General features: G+C 41.0%; 1 non-coding gene across 1 annotated transcript; it reads right to left on the reverse strand.

Annotated features, from left to right (window-relative positions):
- Nucleotides 1–1,572: 1,572 nt before the first annotated feature.
- On the reverse strand, nt 1,573–1,710 carry LOC114815507. Its single transcript, XR_003763293.1, has one exon. It is a non-coding gene; the product is annotated as a small nucleolar RNA SNORA7 (small nucleolar RNA).
- Nucleotides 1,711–9,235: the final 7,525 nt, after the last annotated feature.

A 9,235-nucleotide genomic window follows, 5' to 3' on the forward strand; every position in this document is an offset into this window, starting at 1 on the left:
TTCCACTATAATCACAGTTGATGTAGTATGAAAAAGTAGGAAAATGCAAACATTACCAATCACACAATGTGCAAATAATATTTAAGATATCCTTATCCCTAAGTGTGTTGTGGTTGGTAGAAATAAGATAGGGACTTTTCAGGAGAATGAGAAAGAAAATGAGGGAGGAAGAGCGAATAAGAGCAAAGAAGGAAGCATATTAAACTTGAACATAATATGTCTAAAACTGAACTACTCATTTTCCCCTAAATCTACTCATTCTCCCAACTTTCCTATATCAATCAATAATGCTTCTTGTGGACAGGGAAGAAGTTCACCAACTTTGTTATATTGGACTCTCCCAAGTACTTGTACAGTGCTCTGCAAACAGCCAGCACTCAAATACCATTGATTGATTTATCTCATTCTTGACTCTACCACCTCATTTTCTCTATTCCCCCTGCTTGTAACTTCTACCACATACACCAATTACAACAGGCCACAGCCCTCATATATAAAACCCCTCTAAAAAAAGTCTACCTCCTCCAACATGCCTTCCCGGATTAATTCCCATCTTCCCAAGTCATTTAAATCCATCAGCTATCATTGCTGTGTCTGCTTTCCAATTAGACTGTAAACCTTTGTGGGTATGGGAAGCTGTAAGGGCCTGGGAGTCAGAAAGATCTGGGTTCTAATCCCAAATCTACCACTTGTCTGCTGTGTGACTTTGGGCAAGTCACTTAACTTCTCTATACTTCAGTTACCTCATTTGTAAAATGGGGATTAAGACTGTGAGCCCCATGTGGGACAGGTACTGTGTCCAACCCAATTAGCTTATATCTACCCCAGTGCTTTACAGCGCTAGACACATAGTAAGTGCTTAACAAATACCACTATCATCAACATGTGTCACTTGCTTATTATGTGCTTCTTAAGCATCTTGCATAGTGCACTGCACCCAGTGGGCGCTCCAATGTGACTGAAGTGTGGCCTAGAGGAGCAGTGAGGTCTAGTGGAAAGAGCACAGACCTGTGAGTCAGAGGACCTGAGCTCTAATCCACATGCCATATACCTTGGGCAAATCACTTCTCTTCTGTGTGCCTCAGCTACCTCATCTGTAAAACGGAGATTCAATACGTGTTCTTCCTACTAAGATTGTGAGCCCTGAATGGGACAGATACGGTGTCTAACCCGATTACCTTGTTTCTTCCCCAATGCTTAGAAAAGTGATTTTCACTTAACAAATACCACAAAACAATAAGATAGCTTCTACAGCAAGTGTGAGAGAGACCAAGCAGGGAAGGAGGCAGATATCCTATGAGCAAAAAAGTAACATTTTCATTTTGTTCCTGTTATTCTACTGTAGAATCTTGTCCTATGCTGTTGAGACATCTCCAACCCATAGTGATGCCATGGACACATCTTTCCCAAAAGGCCCCACAACCAACTGCAATCACTCTGGTAGTGTATTCATAGAGTTTTCTTGGTAAAAATATGGAAGTGGTTTACAATTGCCTCCTTCAGTGCAGTAAACCTGAATCTCCACCCTTGACTCTCTCCCATGCTGCTGCTGCCCAGTACAATTGAGTTCTGACTTGTAGCAGATTGTCTTCCACTAACTAGCCACTACCCAAGCTAAGAATGGAACGGATAGGCCTCTGCTTGACTCTCCCTCCTGTACTTGAGACTGGCAGGGGACTGGAAACTCTCCAGGTGCAACCCTGAGAGGGGCTACTATGAATACTAGCATTTAATTACCTTACTCTAGGGATTATTTCTTGTTAAGTATGCACTGGAACTTATTTGATTCTTCATCTATGGTTTTTCCTATACATGGGCATTATCCAAATTAGATATGACAAGTAAATATTGCTTTTTTATTATTGAAGCTAATATATAGCTTTGTTGCATAAAAGATCCAAAGATAGAAATTGTTAATAACATCTGTCTCAAAAAGGCCCAGCTAAGTATTTAGGCTTCTGACCATCTCATGTGGTGGTTCATGATTTAAAGTCATTCTGTGACAATGTCCATTTGATTATTAGGATTCAGCTGCTAAAGTTATCTTAAATGAATTGATGGTCTTCCAGTTTTTCCTGCCAAATTCTTTTGACACTCCAATTTGGATAACTCAGATACCTTAATATGAAGACCTTTCAAGTCCAGGGTTCAATTCAACTAGAGTTATTTCCTGGAGATAATTTCATTTTGAAAGCAATGATAATTTACTAATAATGATGCATTCAGGAGATTCATAGCCTGGGAGATTGTCAACACAGCATGGCTGACATTAGACAAGAATTAGAGAAAATTGAATGTTTCCACAAGCATTATCTTTTCATTTAAAAACAGTTAAATAAGTTGCCCATGAAAATGAGAGTTCACCTTAAAGTACGAAATTGCTTCTATCGGGGCTGACAGCTTTTCCATTTTTCTCTGGAAAGATTTCTGTTAAAATTAAGCCATTTATACCTGTCATCTTTTGCTTCTATCCTTGCTTCACTGGACTGAATCACAATAAGTTGTCTCAGAGGACATTTTTTTCAGCCCCCCCCAACCCAAAACCTCCAGCTCCCTCTTAACAGAGTTCTAGCAACACAGACAGAGAAGACCTCCTTCTGGTAAAGGGGAATAGATAAACACCCAAAGTGGTGAAATGCATGCAGTATATTACGGGCTCTTGGGAGGAGACACCAGTGGACACTCCAGCCTGGTGAAGAATCAGAGAGGAGTGGTCTTTCAGCAGACACTTAAGGGAGATCAGGACACCAAAAGGTAGTCTCAAAACAGCATCAAAGCCCACGGGGAGCAAATCCATTATCCTGGGAGGTAGCTATCTGCATCGGCTCAAAACTCAGGTATGTCTGTTCACATAAGACAATTCCCACTGAGGCTGGTGATCTAGCTACCTGAATATCAACAGAGTACCTGAGTTTCTGGCAAGCTAGGTGGCCCAAGAGAGCTAACACAGTTAGGAAAAGGAAACTTCTCTCATATCCATAAATACGTCCGCATAGAACAGTTGAACACAAATGAGCCTTTTGTACAGGCCTTCTTTATTCCAGTGATGGGGAAAGGGTCAGGCAGGGTTCCTTGAATTGTCACATGACCCACCATTCCACTGGGTAAAGTACAGTACTCAGCACATAGTAAGCAGCATTGTATAGTGGATAGAACATGACCCTAGGATTCAGAGGATCATGGGTTCTAATCCTGCCTCAGTCACTTGTCTGTGTGACCCTGGGCAAGTCACTTCACTTCCCTGTGCCTCAGTTACCTCATCTGTAAAATGGGAATTGAGAATGTGAGCTCTATATGGGACAGGGACTTTGACCTGATTTGCTTGTGTCCACCCAATGCTTAGTAAAGTGCCTGGCACATAGTAAGCACTCAAATACCATAATTATTATTATTGTTATTATTAAGCATTCAATACTCACCACTGAATGACTGAATTGAAAGAATTTTGGACTTGCCCAAGAAGTTTGGTGAGTTTCTCAGGCAACTGAATTTGCATAGTGATTTCCTAAGTCCTGATCTGTGTTCTGTTGATGGAATCTAATTCTTTTGTAAGTTTATTGAAATTGGGCAGACTGCAGCTATAGTCTGTGAGTTCACTGTGGGCAGGGAAGGTGTCCACCAAGTCTGTTAGTTGTAACCTACCCTCCTCTCAAGTGCTTAGCACAGTGTTCTGCACACAATAAGTGTTCAATAAATACCACTGACTGATTGAAGAAATATCTTGTTTTCCTCTCTACACTATTCCTAGGTCTTCTTTACCCCAGTTAAGTCTGAAGCCAAATTGTGAGTCAGGTAATTCCAAGTTTACTCTGTTCTTCAGTAGTCTGATCACAAAGAATCTGGCTGGAATCTTGTCTGCAATGGAAATCAGGGAGATTCCTTGTAGTTTCCAGCTAGTTTTCTCTCCTTTCTTCTTGAAGATTGTGATTATAGGGGCTTCTTTGAAGTGTTAAAGCATTTCCTCCCATACAAATGTTTTGAGGATAGATGCCCACTTCACTTACAGGTTTCTGCTGAAACCAGCTGGCAATCCAACAGATCCAAGTGCCTTTCCTTTTTTATGGCTTTGATGCATAGGTTATTTCTTCAAAGGCAGAGCTTAGGACAGGACTCCACATTAAGACCAATGTTCTCTGCTTTAAAGAACCTCCTCCTTGATAGAGGATGGAATAGTCAGAAATTCATCATGACATTCTTGCTCTCTGTGAAGGATTCCCTAAGATTGGAGTGAGGGTCGTTCCGTCCAAACTCTTTGGGTTTGGATGTCACAGAAGTATATACAGGGCCAACCAGCATATTCATTCTGTCACCAAATCCTGCTGGTTCTACTTTCACAACAACTCTAGAATCCACTCTCTCTTCTCCACCCAAACAGTTACTGTGCTGACACAGGCACTTATCCTATCCCAGCTTGACTACAGCATCATCCCTCTTGCTGAACTTCCTGCCTCTTCTCTATCTCCACTCCAATAAATACTTCACTTTGATGACTGGGTCATTTCCTAAAAAGAAAAAAAAATCAGTCCACAACTCCCCACTCAACAAGAAACCTCCAATGGTTGCCCATCCACTTCCATATCACATAGATACTCCTTACTGTCGGCTTTAAGGCACTCAATCAATTGCCCCCTCCTACCTTACCTTTCTGATTCCCTTCTACAACCCAGGACTCACCTCATTCCTCTAACACCAACCTATGCAATGTACCTCAATTCTATCTAACCTGACACAGATCCCTTTCCCACATCTTCCCTCTGACCTGGAAATCCCCCTCCTGTCACAGACCACTACTCTCCTCATCTCGAAAGCCTTAGCAACATCATATCTCCTCTAACAGGCCTTCTCTGACCAAGTCTTCATTTCCCTTGCCCCTTCTTTTTCCACCTGTGCACTTGGATTTGTACTCTTTAAGAACTTGTTATTAATGCCACCTTCAACCCCACTAGCACTTATGCACATATCTGTAATTCATTTTATTGTCTGCCTCCCCCCTAGACTGTAAGCTCCTTGTGGGAGGGGAAAGTGTCTACCACATCTATTGTAACAAACTCTTAAGTACTTAGTACAGTTCTCTACACACAGTAAGTGTTCAATGAATACCCCGAACTCACTCACTGAGAGAGTTTAAGTCTTTAATTAAAGTCTTTAATTTGTTGGAGGTCATCAAATCCATCCCCTCTCAGAATGGAAGTGGAGAGTTTCACTATGGGAGGGAGAGTCAAGCAGGGCCATACCCATTCCATTCCTACCTTGGCCAGTGGCAATCTGCTACAGATCAAAACTCCCTTGTGCTGGGCAGCAGTGGCATGAGAGAGTGTAGAGGATGGAAACTCAGGTTTACTGCATAGAAGAAGGCAGTGGTAAACCATTTCCCTATTTTTACCAAGAAAACTCTGTGGATACTCTACCAGAATGATTAAAGATGGAGAGTTGTGCATTCTGGGAGAGATGTGTCCATGGAGTCACTGTGTGTTGAAGAAAATTTGGCAGCATAAGACAAGACAGCAAGTTCATGGATCTTTTGAGATTTGGTATCTTACCTCAGATGGCAAACATTTCTTAGCTTGGTATTTGTGGTCCATCACAGTCTTCTGTAGGCTTTATTACAATTATGAGGAACCACATTTTCTGCATTGTTGCTCCATTTTTAATCTGAGGCCTCTTAGTCTAATCATGTCTGTATTTATATAGTCCTTAAATTCAAATGACATTAGCAATATTAGCTATTTGGATGTTATTAATCCACAGGCAAAACCCCATGTGACAGTGGAAATGGTATTCGGGATCAACACAGGGAAAGAACAACAAAAGAGATAAGAAGAACTGTAAGTTCAAAGGTCCAAAGTGTCCTGGATCCCCAGTCCCTTTCTCCCCGACTGGAAGGGAAACTTCTTTCAACTCAATCGTCCGCCATTCCCTCACCGAATGAGATCTGCATTTCCACTCCACCCCGTGGTCTTGAAGATAGTGCTCCTCCTTATAGGATGTACCCTCTCTCCTTCCTCCCACTCTTCCCAAAGAGTGATGCCAGAAATTTTGCAACTAGACCACAGATCAACATATGCACCAATATTCTACTGGTACCGACAGTTTGAAAAGGGTCAGTATAGTCTGTCAACTAAATAATTCTTGACTCAGAAGTTATCTCTCCTTTGTCATCTCATATGTTCACATTGTGACTTAGATGAAAGTAGAATAATTTCATGTGTTTTCAGTTTAAAGCAGGAATTAGTTTTGTCGACTCTGTTGTGTTGACTCTCCTAAGCACTTAGTATGTTTTTTTGCATTCAGTCGGTGCTCAGTAAATACCACAGATTGATTGGTGGACTAAGGCAAAAGAAGCTTTCATGAATCGTGCTTCCTGTCCCTGCCTCTTCCTCTTCCCCTCCAATAAGACTCTGTAATAGTTGAAAGACAGATATTGCTCATCTCTAATAAAGGGCCAAATGTTATAACAGAAACTTCGGCAGCTGAGTCATTTTATACTTGGCTAGAATAAATGCCCTCCTTTTTGCTAAACAGGTGTGAAGTTTATAAAGTGAGGGAAAACAGCTGGTAAAAACACATGGTATCACTCAGGATCTGGTGAGGAAAACAGCCAGTCAGCAGGATGTGTAATCCCTCCCTTCCTTCCTCCATTCCTCTCCCCCAACCCTCGCTCCACTCCTCTTCCCGTCTCCCCCAAGGGATGCCTTGTTTGGCACAGTGCTTCCTCTAGGGAACTGAAAGCCTGCCCAGCTACAGTACATCATCCTGGGCTTCAGGGCTCCCTGCCAATTCAAGAAGAAGACAGGAGCCTTTGTACACAGACATGAAATCGGGCAAGACCTAGTACTCCCTCACTATGGCAACCGTCACTACGAGACAGATGACAGTGGGAACTGAACTACTGTCAGTGAAACCGAAGCAGCTTCTCTGCAAAGAGAGTAGCATTCCTTGCATACTTACTTAATGTTGAGCCAGCTAGGAAAGACCTTTTTCCTTGAAATGCTCAACCTCCATTTATTCTCCCCCAGCATCAATGGCTCAATTCCTGTCAGTGACCACATGTCTGCTTGGCAACTGCAATGGGAAACTGAGTTCCCTTTCCGGTTTCTGGGAGAACTGATCATGGGACCGGTTTCCCATTCTCTTCAGATAGTTTGCTCTCTCACTGGCATCTTGAGGAACAACTGTCCCTACTCCTCTAGTCTGCAACAGGATGTGGATGTGATACTTCCACATGGGCATATCATTGATCATATCTATATGTTCATATACATATATATATACCCACATATTTTTACATATATATACACACATTTATGTGCACATATCTTTATGGCATTTATAAAGTGCTTACATCAAGCATTTTTCAAGTGCTGGGGTAGAGTCAAGATAATTAGGTCTGACACAGTCCTTCCTGGGATTCAGAGTGTAAGGGGGAGAACAGGTATCCTATACCATTTTACAGATGAGGAACTTGAGGCACAGAGAAGTGAATTTCCCAAGATCACCCAGCGGACAATTAGCAGAGCCGAGATTAGAAGCCAGGTCCTCTGACTCCCAAGTCGGAGCCTTTTCTTCTAGGCCATGTTTCTTCTCTATAAAGTCACTCTTTGTCTCCAGTCAATCAAAAGACTAACATTTTCCTCCTGTTGCTTGAATTGGGGTGATTCCCATAGATGAATTATTGAACCTTATCCGATTTACTTTGAGTTGACTCAGTAGAAAGACTGATGGCTTAGAGCAAAGGTGCCACACTTAATTTAGATGGGAATTAGCAGCTAAACGGGTAGCTCCCCTAATGTGTTGTATAATTGAAGGAAAAAAAAATAGCAGCATAGATACTCATCTGGGTAATGCTTTTGGAAGTTTCTCTCAACAGGACCAATAGACAGACTCCTTAGAGATCTCCTACGTCCACTTGTCATTTCTCAATCACTATCATCAGAATCCTTGCATGCTAGCGACCAGAGGCAGGGAGGTTAAGGCTGGATGTGCCTGTCAACCTCTCTCTGAGGAGAGCACTGCTCTCCTCCTGGAGAGTAATTGGAGGAATTTTCACTCCATATTGGCTTGTAACAATATCTTAGACTTTTCACAGCTACTAGACAACTGAGACCAGCCAACTGCTTTTTAATTGAAAACAGTATGGAGCATGTGAAATAGTTAATGGGATTTTTTTTTGTATTTGCATATTTTTAAAGCCAAGAATTCAGAAAAAAAAGTGCTGTATACTCAGAAGACAGTTTTCTTTTAATTGAAAATAAGTAATGCAGATTCAGTGAGGACCAAATAATGAAAAGTAACCATAAGTTAGACATAATAACTAAAAGGATACAAGAGGAAGCACATCTCTTTCTCAGTATTCACATTTAAATGATAAGGATTGTATTAATATGAACCATTAACATCTACCAGCTATATTCAAGTTTAATGAAAAGTAAGAACAGCTGAGCTGTTATTGCTAAAGGTTTGTTGGGACTTCCATTATAAACCTAGCTTTCCTAGTTTATATTGCTGTAAAATATATTCCAGACTGGAATTTGGCAGAAAGCATTTCAGTTTAAGAGATTTTCAAATACATTTTAAAAGTTACTCATTTTATTAAATTAGATTTGGCACTTAAGTTTTGAAATTAGTGATCACTTAGATTTTCCAGCACCTTTTTATAATCACCTAAAGTTAAAAGTACTATAAAAAAGCAGATTTAATACATAGAGACTATAATAGAAACTGCAGGTAGATATCTTTGGTAAAAATGCCAATCAAGTTTGAGAATGGGTAAAAACATCATTATAAGGAAGAATGGCAGAAGAATGAGATGGTATGTTAACAGTTTTGTTGTCTACTTCCAGGTTAACTTTATAAAGCAGCTCCTACTAAAATAATAGCTTCTAGATGGACTCTTGTGCCCAGAATCCCTACCTCCTATTAAAAGGACTTTAATTCCCTCTTGGATCCTCTGGTGTCCCAGCACTTCCCTATCTAACCGTTTTTAGCTTTGCCTACTTTCCTGGCAAAATAGATACCATCAGACATGAATTTTCCCAAGTCCCTCCCTCTCCATCCCAAAGCCATCTTGCTCCTAATCAAATACTCATATTTATCGAGTGCTTACTGTGATCATAGCACTACTAAGTCCTTGGAAAAGTACACTATAAACACAGTATATCGATCAATACCCTACCCCAAGGGGCTTACGGTCTAGAAGGTGATGCTCTTTAATATAAATTATGGATATGTACATAAG

This window comes from Ornithorhynchus anatinus, chromosome 1, assembly GCF_004115215.2.
Source record: "Ornithorhynchus anatinus isolate Pmale09 chromosome 1, mOrnAna1.pri.v4, whole genome shotgun sequence".
Taxonomy (NCBI): Eukaryota; Metazoa; Chordata; class Mammalia; order Monotremata; family Ornithorhynchidae; genus Ornithorhynchus; species Ornithorhynchus anatinus.